The sequence below is a fragment of the Gorilla gorilla genome, chromosome 10 (genome assembly GCF_029281585.2).
Source record: "Gorilla gorilla gorilla isolate KB3781 chromosome 10, NHGRI_mGorGor1-v2.1_pri, whole genome shotgun sequence".
NCBI lineage: Eukaryota > Metazoa > Chordata > Mammalia > Primates > Hominidae > Gorilla > Gorilla gorilla.
Window position 1 is genome coordinate 39117419 of NC_073234.2, and position 21353 is coordinate 39138771.

Sequence of the window (21353 nt, forward strand, 5' to 3'; positions counted from 1 at the left end):
GGTAAAAGGAAAAAATATATCACTGTGAAGTCACATTCTACGTAAGGGTTATGTTCCAAAGCTATCTAGAAAATTGTTGTGTAGTCAAAGGTACTGTTGAAAATTCCTTACTTTGCCCTTGAAGTAAAAAAATGCGGTTTTGTGCTTTGAACATGACACGAGTTGTAATGCACAGTAAAGTAGGAAAACTCGAGGAGCTTGTCTACAAGAAAGAACAAGGCAAATGCTGATGTCTGCACTTTCAGAATGTTTGGTGATCATAGTTTTTGAGAGAAGTTGAATGAGAGTAAGTGGAATTAGAGTGCTCTCACTGACCTGTAGGGTTTACTCAATTCTGTTTTGACATTACACTTCTATAACTTTAATACTACACAATAATAAATGATTTTGTTGTGAAAAAAACGGTGGCGAGGAATTAGTTCCAACTTACATAAGATAGAGGTATCAGTTAACTTTGGATCTTAAGACAAGCATGTTAAAAATTTAATTCACTGATTAAAAAAAGAGTTAAAAACTTTCAAAAGAGTAGAAGGGGGAAATAATACAGTAAATTAAGCAATCTAATATAAGGCAGACAAGGAAACAATAACAGCAGCATGCAGGAAAAAGAAGCAATGGAAGGCATAGCATATAGAAAACATATATATAAGATTGTAGAAATAAGGCCAAATATATTCACATTAAATGTAAATAGATTAATTTGACTTGTTAAAAATCAGAGGTTCTTATACCTAATTAAAAAAAACAAAACAAAACAGCCTTAAGCTGTTTATAAGAGGCATCTTAAAGACAGAAATGTTGAAAGTAAGAGGATAGAAAACAACATGCCAGGCAAATGGAATGCAAGATGAAAGAAAACTGGTTTTGCTGGCATATCAAAATTTAGAGTTGTCTTTACATCTGCTATCAATCAAATATCAATAATACAGACTTTGAGGGAAAAAGACTTATTAGAAAAAAAGTCACTATTTAATGGTGAAAAGAACAGCTTATTAGGAAAATGTACCATTCTGAATCTTTTTGTTTCTAAATAAATGACCTCAAAACACATAAAGCAGAAAGACAAAGAATTACAAGTAGAAAGTGACAAACTGTTTTAAAAACTCATAAAGCAAAAATTAGTAAAGATACAGAAGATTAGGACAACATAATTAACAAGCTTGATCTAATGATAATATATTGATTCTTCAGCCCAATTAAAGAATATAGGTTATTTCAAATAATGATGAAATATTTACAAAAATTGAGTAGTACAATCATAAAGCAAATTTCAACAAATCTAAAACAGTCCATGTGGTAAATACCACCTTGAAAACTAAACCAAATGGTTCATGGTAAAATAAATCATAGTTAGAGATTACATAGCATATAGAAAGGAATAACAATAAAAGTGGGCCGGGCACGGTGGCTCACGCCTGTAATCCCAGCACTTTGGGAGGCCCAGGCGGGCGGATCACGAGGTCAGGAGAGTGAGACCATCCTGGCTAACACGGTGAAACCCCGTCTCTACTAAAAATACAAAAAATTAGCCGGGCGTTGTGGCGGGCGCCTGTAGTCCCAGCTACTTGGGAGGCTGAGGCAGGAGAATGGTGTGAACCTGGGAGGCGGAGCTTGCAGTGAGCTGAGATTGCGCCACTGCACTCCAGCCTGGGCGACAGAGCGAGACTCGGTTTCAAAAAAAAAAAAAAAAAAAAAGGAATAACAATAAAAGTAATTTGGTGCTAAAACAATACCAAGAGTGATATTTAAGGTCTTAGATATATATATATATATATATATATATAAGAAAAGATGAAAACTAATGAGCTAAAATTTTATCTTAAGGTGTTGAAAAAAGTACAACAGAATAAGCTACAGAAATTAATAAAATAGAAAACAGAAACCAAAATAAGAATCAAAAAACCCCAAATCTGATCTTTTGAAAAGGCATATATATATTGCTTTATATATAAATATGTATATATGTATCTATATGTATTATAAATAAATAAAATATATAAATATATAAAAATTACATTTTTATATATTTATAAAAATATTTTAATGTATATTCTATAAAATGTACATTTTATATATTTATGTATAATATATATTTATATGTATTACATAGAAAAATGTGTATATATATTTCAACAAAACTGGTCAAGAAAACTAAGTCATACTAAACAATATTAATAATATAAAAATAGAGCATAATTGTGAGATAAGAGGAAAATTGTCTCTATTTATTGACAATATGTCAATGTCCATGTGGAAATTCAAGATAATCTGCAGACATGTAAAAGTACTTGGCAAGCTTGTTGAACATAAGATCACACAAATATCAATTATCTATTAAGTAAAATATTGTGGTATTAGTAAGGGATGGACAAAGGGAAGAAATTGAGAGCTTGCAATTAGATAAATGCATATAGAGGAAATTGAAATATAACAGAGGTTCCATTACAAAGCAATGGAGAAATGTTGCACTATTCAGTATGTGATGCTGAGACACTAGATATTCATAGGAAAAAATAAAATGTAATTTTGATTTCCTATCAAACACCGATTACATTCCAGATGTAAAAACAACTTAAAATTTTTAGAAAAAAATATATTTATACACTCTGAGTAGGGAAAGCTTTCTTTTATGAGATATAAAATATCAACCTTAAAGTAAGAGAGTGACAAATTTGCCTATACTGAAATGAAAAACTTCTGTACAATGTAAGATATCATTAAAGATAAACCACAGAGTGGCAGAAGATATTTGAAGTGAGTATTACTGACAAAAAATGGAATTACTACAAATTATAAGAAAATAAACAAAGAGAAATAGGCAAAAGATAGATAAATTTACCAAAAAGGAGACCTGAATGACAATAAACATACCAAAACTAGTAAATATGAAAAGGCAAAATAAAAGTGCAATGAGATACTATTTCACATCCATCAGTTTGGCAAATTTTTAAAAAGTTTGACATTATCTAGTGTTAATGAGGATGTGCAACAATAAGAATTTTAATGCTCTGCTGATAGGAGTATAAATAGAAAAAAACTACTTTGGGGGACAATTTGGTATTTAGTAAAGTTGTAGATGTTTCAACCTCATGCCTCAGCAATTTTACATCTTGGAATCTACCGTAGTGAAACTTTTTCAGGTATCCAGAAGGAAACATACCCAAGTATACTGATTAGAGCATTATTTATTCTGGCAAAATGGAAGTAAATCAAATAGTAAACCATTGTGGATGGTTTAATAAACTGTTGCATATTTGGTCAATAAATTGTCACATCTTAAAAATTATTTCATAAGGAGTGCATGATAACATGGGAAAAGCCTTGATGCAGTGTTATTAAAATAGAAAAGATTAAAAAATGCATGTGTGTGTATATAACTATAATATATATGTGGCATGATTTATATATCTATCTTTGTTCTTCCATAAACCCCAAATAAAACATTATGCATAGAAAAAAAAAAAGACAAAAGAAACATCCCCAAATAACAATGATTGAGTTCAGATGATAGACTATGGATTATCGATGATTTTTTTTTCTTTTTAGTTTTCTTTGTTTTTCTTAATTTTCTTAATGAGCATACAATACATTCCTGATAGAAAAAAAAAAAAAGGCCAGGTATGGTGGCTCATACTTGTAATCCCAACACTTTGGGAAGTCAAGGCAGGAGGACTGCTTAAACCCAGTAGTTAGAGACAAGCCTGGGCAACATAGTGAGACCCTGTTTCTACAAAAGACAAAACAAATTAGCCCTGTGTGGTGGCACATGCCCTGGGAGCTAGAGTAGTCCCAGTTACTTGAGGGGCTAAGGCAGGATTGCTTGAGCTGGAGAGGTCAAGGCTGCAGTGAGCCATGATGCTACCACTGCCCTTCAGTCTGGGTGATAGAGTAAGACCCTGTCTCAAAAAAGAATGTTAAACAGCTTGGAAGAGGAATAAAAAGCAGATGTTGTAATGGTTCAATGACATTTTTGTGTCTTAACTTTGTTTGATGTTAACTGTAAATTCACTGGGCAGGGTCATTTTATAAAACGATTAGAATGCTGCCAATGTGCAGCGAATGTTAAATAATAGCTGTAGTGATTAGAGAATATTGCTACTGAGCCATCATCTCAGCTTTCTGGCATATAGTTAGTTTTTGCTGGTTCAAGTGCCTGGCATTTTAGCACACAATGAAACAGAAAATCAGTCCATTAGTGGTAGCCTTTACAAATAGTCATGAGTATGTATTGTTGCTTTGTGTAATCAACTGCATAATGTTTTTTAAAAATTACTTCATTTACTTCATAAACTGAAATGGCTATAGGGCTTCATTCCAGCCTAGTAGATACATAACATGCATTTATAAATACGTAATTAGGCAGCTCTTAAAGCCAAATTTGTTAGGGCTATATTGCAGGTTCAGCATCATAAGTATTAAAGCATTTTCCTGCCATGCTTCTTTTATCAGTAAGGTTAGTAAGTGGAGCAGCCTGACATTCAAACATGGTCTCAATATAAAAATATGTAATGAGAAACTGGCTTCCAGCTGGTCTTTCTTATTCAAAGCATGAAAATCTTTTATAACTACAGGTATTTTCATTTTCTTAATATATTAAACAGCTTAATATTTACAAAATCTAAATAACTGGCTTAAAATCTTAATAATTTAGGCTATAGTTTTCAAAACAATTTGGTAAAACACACATTGTTATCCAATTTTCAGGTCAGTGGCTCATTTCAAAGGATGATTAAATGAATCTGGGTTTGAAAAAAGGTGCTTTTGTTAACAAAGTGTTTTTGATGGTAGTTTTAAAAGTTGGTTAGTTCCTATTACTCATAGATTATGTTTACAAGGGTATGTATACTTCCATCTATGTTAATTTTACTTCAAAGGACTGTATTTTCTCAAACTAAGAAGCTTGGCTTTTTAACCCTTATAGACTATGCCCAGCCAAAGCTGCCGCTTTTCAACTATTAAAAACTTAATCAGATATTTATCTCCATTAAAAAATAATATGTGCATACTGCCATCTCTAGATTATCAGTCATGGACATCTGTTGTTTTCCTGTTTGGGAACATAAAAACTTTAGCTTATCCACATCTTCTCATTCCTTTCTGTCACTCTTCTATGTAATTGTACCTCAATTTCTTATTAGAGAGGATCACATGAAGCCAAGAGTTGAAGACCAGGCTGGGTAACACAGTGAGACCTCCTCATCTCAAAACAACCCAGTGTGGTGGTCCAGCATGGGTGACAGAGACCCATCTCTAAAATTAATAAACAAATAAATCTCTATTCTGTGTCTGCATCTTATGGCTATGCAAATATCTATCACTGCTGAGCCAAGTGTTAAACTATACTTTTATCTTCTATCTTGTTCATTTTTCCTTTTTTCTTTTTTTAAGTTGATAATTGCTTGATTTTTAATTTTTATCTATTAGTTTTTTGAATTTGGCTAGAATTTTCTCATACTTTCAAAATATTCATAAAATATGTCTCAATGTAATTTTCATTACTCCTGAACTTTAAGATAATTTATCAGTTCCATTTTGTTTTTTGGAAACATCAACACTGGACACATCTGACCTTCTGCTAGTCTGAATTAATTGCATTCTCTGCTTTGATGTTTGCTATTGTCTTGGTAATTTCCTTTGTCATCATTCTTAGAATTCTCTTTATTTTCCTTTTTTCTTCTCTCTGAAGCTAAAGAGAGGAAAGAGGGGAAGGCTTTCACTGCTCAGTATGAACTCTCTTAACTATCTTCATCTATGCCTGGTGACCTTCAAATTGTTAAAAATATCCTTTTTTTACCTCACTTAAAGCATGTAGCACAGGGACTTGTGTAAGTGGGTATTCAATAAATATTTGTTGCATGGAATTTTGATGAGGTGCTTGTTTTTAATGAAGAAAACAGATTAGAAGTCTATAGGATGTGATAATAAGGTCATATTCAGTGGCATGTCAGGATTAATGATTCTTTCTTTCATGTTTGAATGTAGAGTTTAAAATATTAAAAGTCTGGCTAGCTATAATATTTCCAAATGTAGGTAACATACAAATCTTCAAGCCTACAATCTGTAAGTCCCTATGTGAGAAAACAACTCTGCAATGAAACCCACCTTAGATCTCCATGCCTGATAATTAGGAAGCCAATTAAGTATTATTTACTGGCTAAAATATTACACAACAATGGAAACAAGAAATTATAGTGCAACGAATAAATGCAATAGTACTTATAAATTCAGACTGCCTGAGTCAGCCATCATTTGCCTGGTAAGTCCACTCAGGTTGAGGTCAAGCTAAAAACTTCTTGAATCTGAGAATTACATTTGCCTCTCCTGGAGAAATGCTTGGCCGCTATAATGGTCATGCTTTTCTTTGATTAGCAGCCAAGAAAAATTAGTTTTATGGCATCAAAAGAAAAATAGGGATAGTTACAGTCCAAATAACAATTGCTAGTATTTCGTATCTTTGCTGCTTGCTTAACTACCCTTGATTCTGGGTCTGCAACTCTCCTCATGTGCTGCAAAGGGAGTGTCTGAGCCTAGAAATGAGTTCTACTGTTCTGTGTTTGGTGCTGGTTGGTACCAAAATCGAAATCAGACATACTTCCTCAAGGAGTTTATATAACATGTTGCAAAAGTAGACAGAATAAGCCTTTAAAACAGTGGTCCCCAACCTTTTTTGGCACCAGGGACTGGTTTCCTGGAGGACAATTTTTCCACAAACTTGGGTGGGAGAATAGTTTTGGGATGAAACTATTTCACTTCAAATCATCAGGCATTAGATTCTCATAAGGGGCATGCAACTTAGATCCCTCCCATGCACCGTTCACAATATGGTTCATGCTACTATGAGAATCTAATGCCGCCGCTAATCTGACAGAAGGTGGACCTCAGCTTCTCTCACTTGCCCACTGCTCACTTCCTGCTGTGCAGTCTGTTCCCTAACAGACCATGGACTGCTACCAGTCCGTGGCCTGGGGGTTGGGAACCCCTGCTTTATTGGATGTATTCTATAATGGATGCTATTTTTCTGGTCAACCATTGTAGATGCCAAAATTTGAATAAAATAATTGAATGGAATCTATTCATTCGACTAGTTGTCATGATTCCCAAGGGCTTTATCTTGGGACTTAGTGATAATATTAATAAAAATAATGCTAGCAAAAATAATACATTATAATAATTTAAAAGCATATGTGAGCATTACAATTATAAACCATACAATAAACTACATTAAGTTTACTATACAGTAAATTAATTATTGTTAGTTTTTTTTTTTTTCCCTGAGACAGAGTCTTGCTCTGTCACCCAGGCTGGAGTGCCATGGCGCTATCTCGGCTCACTGCAATCTCCGCCTCCTGGGTTTAAGAGATTCTCCTGCCTCAGCCTCCAGAGTAGCTGGGATTACAGGTGCACACCATCACGCCCAGCTAATTTTTGTATTTTTAGTAGAGACAGGGTTTCATCATGTTGGCCAGGCTGATCTTGAACTCCTGACCTCAGGTGATCCGCCCACATCGGCCTCCCAGAGTGCTGGGATTACAGGTGTGAGCCACGGAGCCTGGCCCAGTTTTGTTTTTATTATTATCATTATATAACATATTTAGTATATATTTATGTACGACAAATATATATAATTATGCAACATATATATTTGTTATATAATATATATAACTAGAAACATTTTTTATACTCTTTCTCTGTCCTTCTTGGAGAGTAGATCTTTAGTAATGTTGAGAGAAGCATTGGCTGACTATTCTAGTTATCTTTTCTGCGTAACAACCCACTTGAAAGTTAGTGGCTTAAAACAACAACAATCATTTATTTAACTCATGAAACTTTAATTTGAAAAGGGCTCAGTGGGGACAGCTCACTTCTGCTTCATGCAGCATCAGATGGGGTGGTGTATAACTCAATGGTGGGAGATTGGAATCATTTGAAGACTCACTCGGTCACATATCTGATGGTTAATACTGGCTGTTGCGTAGGACCTCAGTTGGGGTTCTTGGTCAGATGGATCACTTACACATGGCCTCTACAAGCAGCTGTTTTTCTTTTTTCACAACATGATGGCTAGGTTAAAAGAGGGAGCATCCCAAGAAAACAAGGTAGAAGTGCCTATCATTTCTATGATCTGGTCTTGGGAGTCATTTAGCATCACTCCTACCCTACTCTTTTGATTGAACTAGTCACAATTGTCCACCAAAACTAAAAAGAGGAGCTATTAATTGATGAGAGGAGTATCACTGTCATTCTGTAATGAGATTTGTATTATAATGTTTTGTGTAAAAGTCTAAAGATGAGGATCAGTGCTTATAATTCAGGGGCCATTAGCATACTAATGGTAGTTAAAATACAGAGATAAGGTGGAATTACTTAGGAAGAATACATCAAGAAAAAGATGTGAACCAAGAATGAACAGCACTTAAGAGGGGGGCTTGTGGTATGAGATTTATTGTGGTGGTCACCTTTAGAAAATATAATCAGCCCATTGCAGATAGAAATGGAATAAACCTAAAGAGCTAAATTTGTCTTCACTATACATTGAACAGTCAAGGAGAAAACTCTGGAGGTAGAAATAACTGAAATTGGCACAGAGGGAAAAAAGGGAGTGAAAGGTGGCTTCTGTGGAAAGAGAAATTCTGTGAAAAGATCTAAAGTCTTCAAAGGGAATTTGGAAAAAGTTTTGTTCTTCTGTTTCATAAAAACGTGCATATTTATAAATGCGTCTTGGAATCAGACATTTGTTTTCTGGAATTGCAAAGATGGATTATAATTGGCTTAGAGGAAGCTGCAGTGGCAGAGCAAGAGTGGTCCAAGGATAATCAGTCACATTTAGGATATATATAAATATACAGAAAACATACCTACGTATCCATATACTGTATGCTGTAGTTCTGCTGATAACTTGTAAATACAAGTCATTATAGATTAGGTTTAATTCAACAAATATTTAGTAAGTACTTAGAATATTTCAGACAATGCTAGTTATCAGGGCTAAAAAGATAAATAAAGTATAATTTCTGCTCTAAATCTTGTGGGATGGTCAGATTTATAAATTGAAAGTTTCAGTTAAAATTACTGAGTATTAAGGGTTTGGATTGTGGAATCAAAATGTCTAACTCTGAGCAAGTTACTTATCTCTCCAAGCCTCAGATTCGTCATTTGTAAAATAGGAACATAATAGTTCCTAACTCAGAGAGCTGTTGGGAGGATTAAATGAGATAATGTAGGTAAAATATTTAGCACAGTGCCTGGCACATGGAAAGTGCTCACAAAAACAAATGGTTATTGTTGAGTGATGTAACCAAAATGTGAAGTGGAAGCAATCTGGCTTCACTCTTCCCCATGGAAAATTGAAAACAAATATCTAGTGCCAAGATTATAGCCAGCAGTATCCTAGAATTTAAATTTGGGGCCGAGATGACCCCTAGGACCACGAAGCACTGAGAAACTCTGAGAAGACAATAAGAGAAATGGACTTTTCTACCCATCAAGCCCCTCCTTCAATCTGCCAGATGCCATGTGGAAACCCATTGTTTCCACACTATAAAAAGTGACATCAAGGGAGACAGCCAATTTTCCCACCATCCTGGGTTCCCTTGCAGGAAAACCATTCCTGCTTTATTTCATGGAAGCATTGCAAATGCCTATAGGGAGAAAAACTCCTGAGTCTAGCTAGCAACAAAGAACAGAGGCAGGACTGGAGACCCCAGCTCATGAAACTCTGCTCTTTATCTCAGCCAGAGACGTAAAAGCAGATTGGCTGTTCAGCAACATCAAGATGTAGGATGCACCCTCCATTGGTCTTCTGTGCATGAACTCCTAGCCAATCTTCCCACACAATCAGGGTATCCCCTTTGGGACCCTGTAACCCCTAATCTGGGTTGGGAAGTGCTCTGAATGATTTCAAGAGCTGAAGCAAACTGGGGCTTAATGCACCATCTAATGCCAAAAAGGAAGCAGCAATCTAGGATTAAGGGCACTTAGAGGCAACTGCAAAGAATCTCTAGGTAAACATATCCTAGAAAGTTGAAAACAAGCCAGATAGCAAAGACTAGAATAAATTATTCTTCAAAGTGAAGCAACACATGTATGTTTATAAGAAACAACAACAAACAGGGAATCATGACATCTCCAAATGGACAAAGCAAGAAACCCGGAACCAATTCTAATGACGTGGTAATAGTAAGCTCCCAGATCAAGAAATCAAAAAGCAGTTCTAAGGAAACTCAGTGAATTCCAAGATAACACAGCAAAGCAATATATAAATTTGCTAGATAAATTTAACAAAGAGATTAAAATAATTAAAAAAGTCAAACAGAAATCTGGAACAGAGAAATACGTTTGTTAAACTGAAAAATGCATTAGAAGCTCTCAACAGAATGGATCTACGATCTCCTGACCTCATGATCTGCCTGCCTCGGCCTCCCAAAGTGCTGGGATTACAGGCGTGAGCCACCGCGCCTGGCCAACAGAATGGATCATGTGAAAAAAGAATTAGTGAGCTAAAAGACAGGCTATTAGAATATGCACATTCAGAAAAGAAAAAAGAATAAAAATGAATACAGAATGCCTGCAAGATATATAAAATAAACTCAAAAGAGAAAATATGAGTCATTGGTGTTCAAGGAAGAGTTGAGAAAGAGCAAGGGGTAGAATGACTATTCAACAAAATAATAACCAAAAACTCTCCAAACCTAGAGAAAGATATTGATATTCAGGTACAGGAAGGTCAGATATCACCAAACAGATTCAACCCAAATAAGACTACCTCAAGGCGTATAATAAACTCTCAAAAGTCAAGAACAAAGATGGGATTCTAAAAGTAGTGAGAAAAAAGAAGCAAATAACAAATAAAGGAGCTCATTTTCATCTAACAGCAGATTTCTCAGTGGAAAACAACTTGCCAGGAGGAAGTTGGATGACATTCGGTCAAGGGAAAAAATTATCCAACAAGAATACTGTACCTAACAAAGCTTTCCTTCAAACATAAAGCAGAGATAAAGTCTTCCCAGACAACCAAAAGCTGAGGAAATTCATCATTGCTAGACCTGTCTTACAAGAAATACTGAAGGGAGTTCTTCAATCTGAAGGAAAAGGATACTAACATGCAAAAAGAAAACATTTGGGCTGGGTGCGGTGGCTCACGCCTGTAATCCCAGCACTTTGGGAGGCTGAGGTGGGTAGATCACGAGGTCAGGAGATGGAGACCATCTTGGCTAACACGGTGAAACCACGTCTCTACTAATAATACAAAAAAATTAGCCGGGCATGGTGGCAGGCACCTGTAGTCCCAGCTACTGGGGAGGCTGAGGCAGGAGAATGGTGTGAACCCGGGAGGTGGAGCTTGCAGTGAGCCGAGATCGCGCCATTGCACTCCAGCCTGGGTGACAGAGTGAGACTGGCTCAAAAAAAAAAAAAATAAAAAAAAAGAAAAAAACATTTGAAGGCATAAACTCTCTGGTAAAGTAAATACACAAATTCAGAATATTCTAGTACTGTAATTATGGTATACAATCCTTCATATCTCTAGTATGGACTAAAGGACAAATCTATCAAAAATAATAACTGCAGAAATCTGTTAAGAGATAGGAAGTATAAAAAGATATAATTGAGACAACAAAAAGTCAAAATGTATGAGTGGGGGAATTAAGTTAAAGTGTAGAGACTTTTAGGTTTTCCTTCATTTGTTTTTTTTTTAAATTTTCTTTGCGATAGAAGTTGTCATCTATTTAAAATAACTTGCCATGTCTATAAGACATTTTTTGGAAAGCCTTACGGTAATAACAAAGCAAAAAATCTATAATAGGCTGGGTGCAGTGCCATGAACCCGTAGTCCCAGCTACTCAGGAGGCTAAGGTGGAAGGATCTCTGGAGCCCAAGGGTCCAGCCTGGGCGACACAATGAGACCCATCTCTAAAAAACAAAAACAAACAAGCAAACCTTCCTCCAAAAACCTAAAGTAGATCCATTAAAAATAAAAAGCAACAAATTTAAACATATTACCATTAAATGAGAAACTCATTTAACCACTGAGGAAGACAGTAACAAAAGAATAAAGGAAGAAAGGAGTTACAAAACAACCAGGGGCAATGTCCCAATAACCACCTGCTATGCCGTGGTGGGTTGCTCCCTGTCTGTTCAGCAGAGAGTCTAGACACCACCTAGTCTTCATGTACAGCTGACCACAGGCTGAGAAGGAGCAGGAAGCTGGGAAGCTGAGCCAGTGGCAGGCGGCGCACCAGGCTGCCCAGGATAAGTAGAACTCAGCACCCATCTTGAACATGACTCATCTTCTGGAAGCTCCGGAGTGCACACCTCTTGGAACCATGGCCTACCAAGCATTCAGCACTTTCCTCACAGGACAGAGATGCCGAGGGCCCCCTTGTTGTCTGTTGAGGCATCAGGGAAGATTGTGGATGAAGGGGGGCCACAGATCAGTATGCCACTGCCTGAGCATGGCGTGAGCTACTGCCCCTAAGTGACTCCCACTCCTTTCTGGATGATTTACTGTCAGGGAGTGTCTCCCCCTCAGCAAGAGATGATGATTTTCAGTGGGCCTCAGATAATGCCTGTAGGAGAGCCCAGTACTCCAAAGGTGGCCAGGGCCTTCAGGCTGCCAGTCTCAGCTTCCACTGGAATTCCAGTGATGTCTCATATTGGGGACCCTACAATGCCTTACCCTGGCCTCTCGACAGTACCTTCTGATGAAACATTGTTGGCCTCGACCATGCCTTCCACTGAGGCCCAGGCTATGCCCCCTCCGTGGCTCAGATGTTGCCCCCACAAGATGCCCATGATTGTGGGATGCCCCGAGCTGAGTCCCAGTCATTGCTGGTTTTAGGATCTCAGGACTCTCGTAAGTCAGCCAGACTCCCAAGCAGGCCCATTCCTACTGGACAGCCCAGACCTGCTCCACAGACAGCAGAGCAGAACTCCAGGCCTCAGGAAAGGACTGGTAGATGGGGCTCCTCAGAGGCAAGGCCTTACTGCTGCAACTACGAGAGCTGCGGAAAAGCTTATACCAAACGCTCCCACCTTGTTAGCCACCAGTGCAAGCACATGGGTGAGAGGCCCTATTTGTTCAATGGGAAAGGTGTTTATGGTCTTTCTTCCGTTCTAATGAGCGTAGATGACATACGTGGGTACACACCAGACATTGACCATATAAATGTGATCAGTGCAGCCAAGAGTTCATGAGGTCTGACCATCTCAAGCAACACCAGAAGACTCATTGGCCAGGACCCTCAGACCCATGGGCCAACAATGGACAGCAGGACGGTCCTGTTCCTGGTCCTTAGGTGAATGAAGGAAGAGGATTCTAGGCAGAGAACACCGGACCTGGCAACTGCTCAGAGGACAGGCAGTCTTCAAGTTCTGTATTCATTCAGCAAATGTTTTTTGAGCCTACAATACTGAGAGCACCAAGGCTGTGGGGACCCATGTCGAGGAGCATGGAGATAACTAAAGAATGTGTCAGGGAAGAAAGACTTCTCAAGGAGGTGCCTCAGTCAGATCCAAAGGACTCATGGCAGCTAGCTGCACCTCCCATTTCTTGGACATATACCACTGGACATGTCTCTATCTTCTGAAAACTATGGCATGGACAGTAAGGATTCAGAGGTGTATGAAGGCACCCTGCCTCTGCAGAGCAGAAAGATCATAGACAAAATTTCTGAATGTGCCCAGTGCTGCCAAGGAGATAAGCTGGTCCTCTAGAGGCTCAAGCTTATCTGGGCCTCTAGAGAAGCCCACAGCCTTGGCTGTGTCTGCCCTGCTCTCCCACCCCCACCCTGACCCTGTCCTGCTTTGCTGCCTCGGTCTGTGTTACTAGTGGCCCCAGTATACCTGGGATGGACATCCAGGTGCCCTCCATCCAAGCTCCCAAGTGAGGGGAGTGGACATGATTAAAAGAACAGGAGCAGAAGGGGCTCATTTTTGACCCATTCACTAGCCCCAGGGATTGAGGTCTTGGATACTCAAAGAATCTTTCATTTCTACCAGGGCACCGGATCCCTTCCATGGAGCAGGCCATCTCGGGTTCACTGGGCCAGGCCTGGTCTCTGTTCCCCAGCCCACCTGGCTCACACACAGCCTCGTGGGTAGGGTCAGCAGACCAGATTGCTTGTTATGTGAGATGAGAGGTCTGGTTGATGATCTAGCACTTTCACCAAGAAATGGACGTGGAGAGGATCAGAGTGATCAAGGGTGTATGAAGTGCATTCCAATGGTGGGCAAAACAGGCTCCTGCTCTTGTGGAGGCCACAATCTAGTGGAGGAGGGGTGTTACTAGAAATGCACAAAGTGGGCTGAACACAGTGGCTTACACCTGTAATCCTAGCACTTTGGGAGGCTGAGGTGGGCAGATCACTTGAGGTTAGAAGTTAGAGTCCAGCCTGGCCAACATGGTGAAACCCCATCTCTACAAAAAGTACAAAAATTAGCCGGGCATGTTGGCACACACCTGTAGTCCCACCTACTCAGGAGGCTGAGGCAGGATAATCACTTGAACGTGGGAGGCGGAGGTTGTAGTGAGCCAGGATGGCACAACTGCACTCCAGCCCGAGTGACAGAATGAGGCTGTATCTCAAAAAAAAAAAAAAGAGATGCACAAATTGCTGGGAGGACAAATAGTGAGGACTTGCAATTGGGTAAGGGGGTTAGAAAGGCATTTCTTGAAAGTTGTGGTTTGAAGTCATATTTAAGGAAAACTAGGAGCTAACGGCAGATAAAAGGAGGTGGGGTGGTGATTGGAGGAGAAATAAGTCTTTATCCAGAGATGGCCCTGTGCTAGGCAGTGGCTAAGTCTTTCCTAGTATCACCCAAAGTAGGACAGTGGATGGATAAGACGTGGACTCAGCTGCGTGTGGTGGCTCATGCCTGTAATCTCAGCACTTTGGGAGGCTGAGGCGGGTGGATCACCTGAGATCAGGAGTTCAAGACCAGCCTGGCCATCATGGTGATACCCTATCTCTACTAAAAATACAAAAATTAGCCAGGTCAAAATTTGTATTTTGATGGTGGGTGCCTGTAATCCCAGCTACTTGGGAGGCTGAGATGGGAAAATTGCTTGAACCTGGGAGACAGGTTGCAGTGAGCTGAGATTGTGCCATTGCACTCCAGCCTGGGTGACTGAGTGAGACTCCATGTCAGAACAAACAAACAAAGACATGTGGACTCTCTAGTAGATTTTGAATCCTGCCTCTGCCATTTCCTGGCTATGAGATGTCTTGGGAAATTTACTTGTCACTCTTGCTTCTGATAGTAAAGGGGATGGTGAGATAGATTCAAGATGGAGAGATAAGGCTGAAAGTGTTTTCTTTGGCTGCAATGTGGAGATTAGATTAGAGTGAGGGTGTAACGGAGAGAAAGGGACATATCAGTATTTCAGGAGAGAGTCAAGGTGGCTTTGGCCAGGGTGTGAGAGTGGAGGTAAGGATAAGTAGGAAAGTGACAGTTAACTGGATTTTTGGTAGGTGAGGGAGAGGTCAAGGGTGACTTCCAGGTTTCTGGCTTGTGTTATAAGTAACACAGAAGAAGAATGATGAACTTCATTAATTTTCCATTTATTGTGATGTCTATCACACCTGCAAGAAATATTTTGTATATATCCAATTTAATAATAAATGCACTCACATTGGGAAGGTCAAAGAAAAAAGGAAAAAAGAAAACTAATAAGAATACTTACTTACCCCTAAGATCAGGCCTGTAATCTTTGGGATGCCAAGGTGGAGGATAACTTGAGGCCAGGAGTTTGAGACCAGCAAGACCTTGTCTCTGTAAAAAGTAAAATTAAAAGAAAAGAGGGAAAAATAATGTACTAATACATTTAAAGCTTTGAGTTCCCCAGCCTTCTCTGCAGAGGTAACCACTATACTGAATTTTGATTAATCTTGCCTTAGCTATTTATTGTTTTTACCACATAATGTATCTGTTCTTAAGTATAGTGATTGGTTTTGTTTGGTTTTAAACTTAAATTTATTCTGTTTGTGATTCATTGAACTTTTTCAATCTAAATCTTTATAGTCTTAATAAAATTTGGAAAATTTTGTTAAAAAAAACAAAAAACATGTAACAAAATGGCAGTAGTAAGTCTTTACCTATCAATAATAACACTGAATGTAAACAGACTCAATTCTCTGATTAAAAGACAGTGACTGAATGGATAGAAATCAAAACGTAACTATATGCTGCCTACGTGAAACTCACTTTACCAAAAAGACGTAGAAAGTGAAGAAATGGAAAAAGATATTTCACACAAATGGAAAACCAAAAAGAGTACAAGTAGCTATATTTATATCAGATAAAAGAAACTTCAAGTTAAAGACTGTAAAAAGAGACAAGGTCATTATTTAATGATAAAGAGGCCAAGAGTATATAATAATTGTGAATCTATATGCACCCAACATTGGAGCAAACAATATAGAGCAAACATTATAGAATATATAAAACAAACATATAAATATATAAAGCAAATATATAAAGCAAACATTAATAGATATAAAGGGAGAGATGGACTGCAATACAGTAATAGTACGGGACTTCAACACCCAGCTCTTAGTAATAGATCATCCACACCAAAAATAAATACAGAAACATCAGAGTTAAACTACACTGTGGATCAAATGGACATAAATGACATTTACAGATAATTTTATCCAACTGTTGCAGAATACGTATTTTTCTCATTGGCATATTAAACATTCTTGGCTGGGTGTGGTAGCTCATGCCTATAATCCCAGCACTTTGGGAGGCCAAGGAAGGAGGATCGCTTGAGCCCAGGAGTTCAAGACCAGCCTGTGTAACATAGTGATACCTCATCTCTATGAAAGATAAAAAATTAGTCAGACATAGTGGTACACACTGTGGTCTCTGTTAGTTGAGAGGCTGAAGCAAGAAGATCATGTGAGCCCTAGAGGTTGAAGTTACACTAAGTCATGATTGTGTCACTGCACTCCAGCCTGGGTGACAGGGTGAGACCCTATATCAAAAACAAACAAACAAACAAACAAAAACCAAAACCCAAAAACATTCTTTAGAATATACCTTATGTTAGGCCACAAAACAAGCCTCAACAAATTCAAAAAAGTCTAAATAATATCAAATATCTTTTCTGACCACAATGGAATAAGACTAGAAATTAATAACAAGAGGAACTTTGAAAACCATAGAAATCATGGAAATAAAACAACATCCTCCTGAATGATCAAGGGGCTGATGAAGAATTTAGAGAGAAAATTCAAAAATTTCTTGAAAGAGATGAAAATGAAAACACAACATACCCAATTCTATGGGATCTAGTAAAAGCAGTACTAAGAGGGAAGTTTGTAGCAATAAATGCTTACATCAAAAACATAGAACGATTTCAGATAACCAACCTAACGATGCATCACAAGGATCATAAGAAAAGCAAGAATATGCCAAACTAAAAATTAGTAGAATGAAAGAAATAACAAAGATCAGAGAAGAAATAAAATACAATTGATACCAATAAAAAGATCAATTAAAAGTTAGTTTTTTAAAAAAGATAAACAAAACCAACATAACCTTAGCTAGACTAAGAAAAAAAAGTAGACCCAAATAAATAAAATCAGAAATGAAAAGGGGAACATAACCACATAGCCACAGAAATGCAAAGGATCATTAAAGACTATTATGAACACCTATATGCCAACAGATTGGAAAACTTGAAGGAATGGAAAAATTTATGGACACATATAACCTACTAACATTGAACCATGAAGAAATAGAAAACCAGAACTCACCAGTAATGAATAATGAAATCAAAGCAATAATTAAAAAGTCTCCCAGCAACAACAACAACAACAACAAAAATCCAGGACACGATGACTTCACTTCTAAATTCTACCAAACATTTAAAAAAGAACTAATACAATTTTACCTAAACTATTCCAAAAAATTGAAGAGGAAGGAATATTTCCAAATTAATTCTACAAAGCTTGAATTACCTTGACATTAAAACTAGACAGACACAATAAAAAAAAAAAAGAAAATACAGGCAAGTGTTCCTGATGGACATAGATATAGAAATCCTGAACAAAATACTAGCAACCAAATACAATAGCACATTAAAAAGAAAATTGATAATGATTAGATGGGAAGCCCAGGAATAAAAGAATGGTTCAACATATGCAAATCAGTAAAAATATACATTACCTTAACAGAATCAAGAACAAAAACCATATGATCATTTCATTAGATGATGAAAAAGTGTTTGACAATATTCAACATCCCTTTATGATAAAAACCCTCAACAAGCTGGTTATAAAAAAGACATACCTCAAAACCATAAAGGCCACATATGACAAACCAACAGCTAGCATTATAGTGAATGGGGAAAAATTGAAAGCCATTCTTTTAGATCTGGAAAAAGACAAAAAGGCCTACTTTTACCTCTTTTATTCAATGTAGTACTAGTACTGGAAGTCCTAACGGGAGCAATTAGGCAAGAAAAATAAATTGAAGGCGTCCAAACAGGAAAGGAAGAAGTCAAATTATCCTTGTTTGCAGATAACATAATAGTATATTTAGAAAAACCTAGACACCACCAAGAATTGTTAGAACTGATAAATGAATTTAGTAAAGTTGCAGGATGCAAAATCAACATATAAAAACCAGTAGAATTTATATATGCCAACAGCCAACTGAAAAATAAATAAAAAAGAATAATTCCATTTATAGTAGCTATAAAAATATATAATACATAGGAGTACATGTAACCAGAGAAGTGAAAGTTCTCTACAAGGAAAATTGTTAAGACACTGATGAAAGAAGTTGAAGAGGGTGTATAAATATAGAAGATATTCTGTGCTCATTAATTAGAAGAGTTAATATCATTAAAATGTCAATGCTAGCCAAATTTTTCTACAGATTCAATGCAATTCCTATCAAAATACCAATGACATTCTTCACAGAAAAAATTCTCAAATTTGTATGGTAGCACAAATGATCCTGAATAACCAAAAAAATCCTGAGCTTAAAAAATAAAGTAGGAGATATCACACTACCTGAGTTCAAAATATACTATAATTAGAGAGGTGCAAATCAAAACTACAGTGAGATACTATCTTATACTAGCCAGAATGGCTATTATAAAAAAGTCAAAAAATAACAGATGTTGGTGAGTTTGCAGAGAAAAGGGAATGCTTATGCACTGTTGGTGGGAAAGCAAATTAGTTTAGCCTCTGTGGAAAGCAGTTTGGAGATTTCTCAAAGAACTGGAAATTGAAATACCATTTGATCCAGCAATTCCATTACTAGGTATATACCCACAGGAAAATAAGTCATTCTACCAAAAAGACACCTGCACTCATATATTTATCACAGCACTATTCACAATAGCAAAGACATGAAATCAACCCAAGCCAAAGCCAAATACTGCATGTTCTCACTTATAAGTGGGAGCTAAACATTCCGTACACATGGACACATAGATGGAAACAATAAACACGAAGGATTCCAAGTGTGGGGAGGGAGGAAGAGGGAAAGGGTTGAAAAACTACCTATCAGGTGCTAAGTTTACTACTTGGCCAACGATAAAAAAATTAAAAATTAAAAAAATATTTCAGAGATAAGTGTGTGTGTATGTACACACGTGTATATATACATGTGTATGTGTATATACAAAGTAAATATATACACTACAAAGCCATAGTAACCAAAACAACATGGCACCCACATAAAAACATATACATAGACCCATGGAACAGAAGAGACGATCAAGGAATAAATCCACACATTTACAGCCAACTCATTTTTGGAAAAGGCACCAAGAACGTACATTGGGGAAAGGGCAGTCTCTTCAATAAATGATACTGAGAAAACTACAAACCATAAGCAGAAGAATGAAGCTTGAGCCCTCTCACCATATACACAAATAAAATAAAAATGGATTAAATACTTAAGTCTAGGATTGAGACTATGAGAAGAAAACTTTGGGAAACGCTTCAGAACATTGATCTGGGCAAAGACATTTTGGATAAGACCTCAAAAGCACAGGCAACAAAAGCACAAATAGACAAATGTTATTATATCAAGCTGAAATCTTCTACACAGGAAAGGAAATAATCCACAAAGAGAAAAGACAACCTACAGAATGGGAGGAAATATTGCTCGGTATCTATCCAACAAAGGAGTAATAACCAGAATGCATGAGAAACTCAGCTCAATAGCAAGAAAACAAATAATTTACTTTAAAATGGGCAAAAGATCTGCAGAGCTATTTCTCAAAAAAAGACAAATACCCTTCTGCCAGAGAGTTTGCTGCCCCTGCTTGTCCCATCAGCCAGACACTTTAGTGTAGTGCATATGTAACTGTACACAGTAGGACTGCATACTTACTCCGACCAGGAAGTTCAAAGCAGGCTTTTTGGGGGATATGATTAACGACTTCTGTCTTGAGAGATAAATAAGGCTTAGCCAAGAAGAAATGTAAGAGTGTAAGAGAGGTTAGAGGGAAGAAATAATGTGATCTGAGGAAGAAACTACCAGAAATTCTACACCACCAGAACACAAAGTGCAAGGTATGGAATAACGAGAAATAAAGTGAGGATAAGGAAAGGGGAATGGATTATGAAGACCTTATGTCATGATACATAGTCTAGGCTTCAGGCTGAAGGAAGTGGGGATTCACTGATGGATTTTAAGCGGGGTGTTCACATATTGAAATCTGGGTTTCAGATAGACTACCAAGGCTTTGGTGACCTTGATGAGAGCAAGGCTGTACACAGGAGGAGAAGTGGTTTAGCTGTTGCAATATGCCAGGCCAAAAAAGATGGGCCTGAACTAAAGCAGCAGTAGCAGGGTTACAGGGGACGGGCCAGATGTGAGAAATGTTTACAAGGGAAAACTGGCACCATTTGATTGTGAGTGAAAAGTAAAGAAGAATAAATTACTAAAGATGACTTCCATATTTTTGCCTTGGGTAACTTGGTGAATAGTAGAGTCATTAACTGATTTTGGAAATATGAGAGGAAGAATGTGTTTGGAGGATGGAAAGGGGGGTAAACTTTCTCTTAGATATTCAGGGTTTGAAGGGCTTGAGTTACACACAGGTTTAAAAGCCTCAAGATAGGTATCAGTATTAAAGATTTGGAGGTGATTAACCTACTGATGGTAGTTAAGGCCCAGAGAGTGGAATGAGATTGCTTAAAAGAGTAATCAAGGCCGGGTGTGGTAGCTGACGCCTGTAATCCCAGCACTTTGGGAGGCCGAGGAGGGTGGATCATGAGGTCAGGAGATCGAGACCGTCCTGGCTAACACAGTGAAACTCCGTCTCTACTAAAAATACAAAAACAAAATTATCCAGGCGTGGTGGCGGGTGCCTGTAGTCCCAGCTACTG

General features: G+C 37.6%; 1 protein-coding gene and 1 pseudogene across 5 annotated transcripts in view; both read left to right on the top strand.

Annotated features, from left to right (window-relative positions):
- TAFA2 (TAFA chemokine like family member 2) overlaps positions 1–21353 on the top strand; it is a 537284-nt gene that overhangs the window by 12525 nt on the left and 503406 nt on the right. The window lies entirely within an intron of this gene.
- LOC101129007 (Krueppel-like factor 17) lies at positions 11715–13827 on the top strand (annotated as a pseudogene).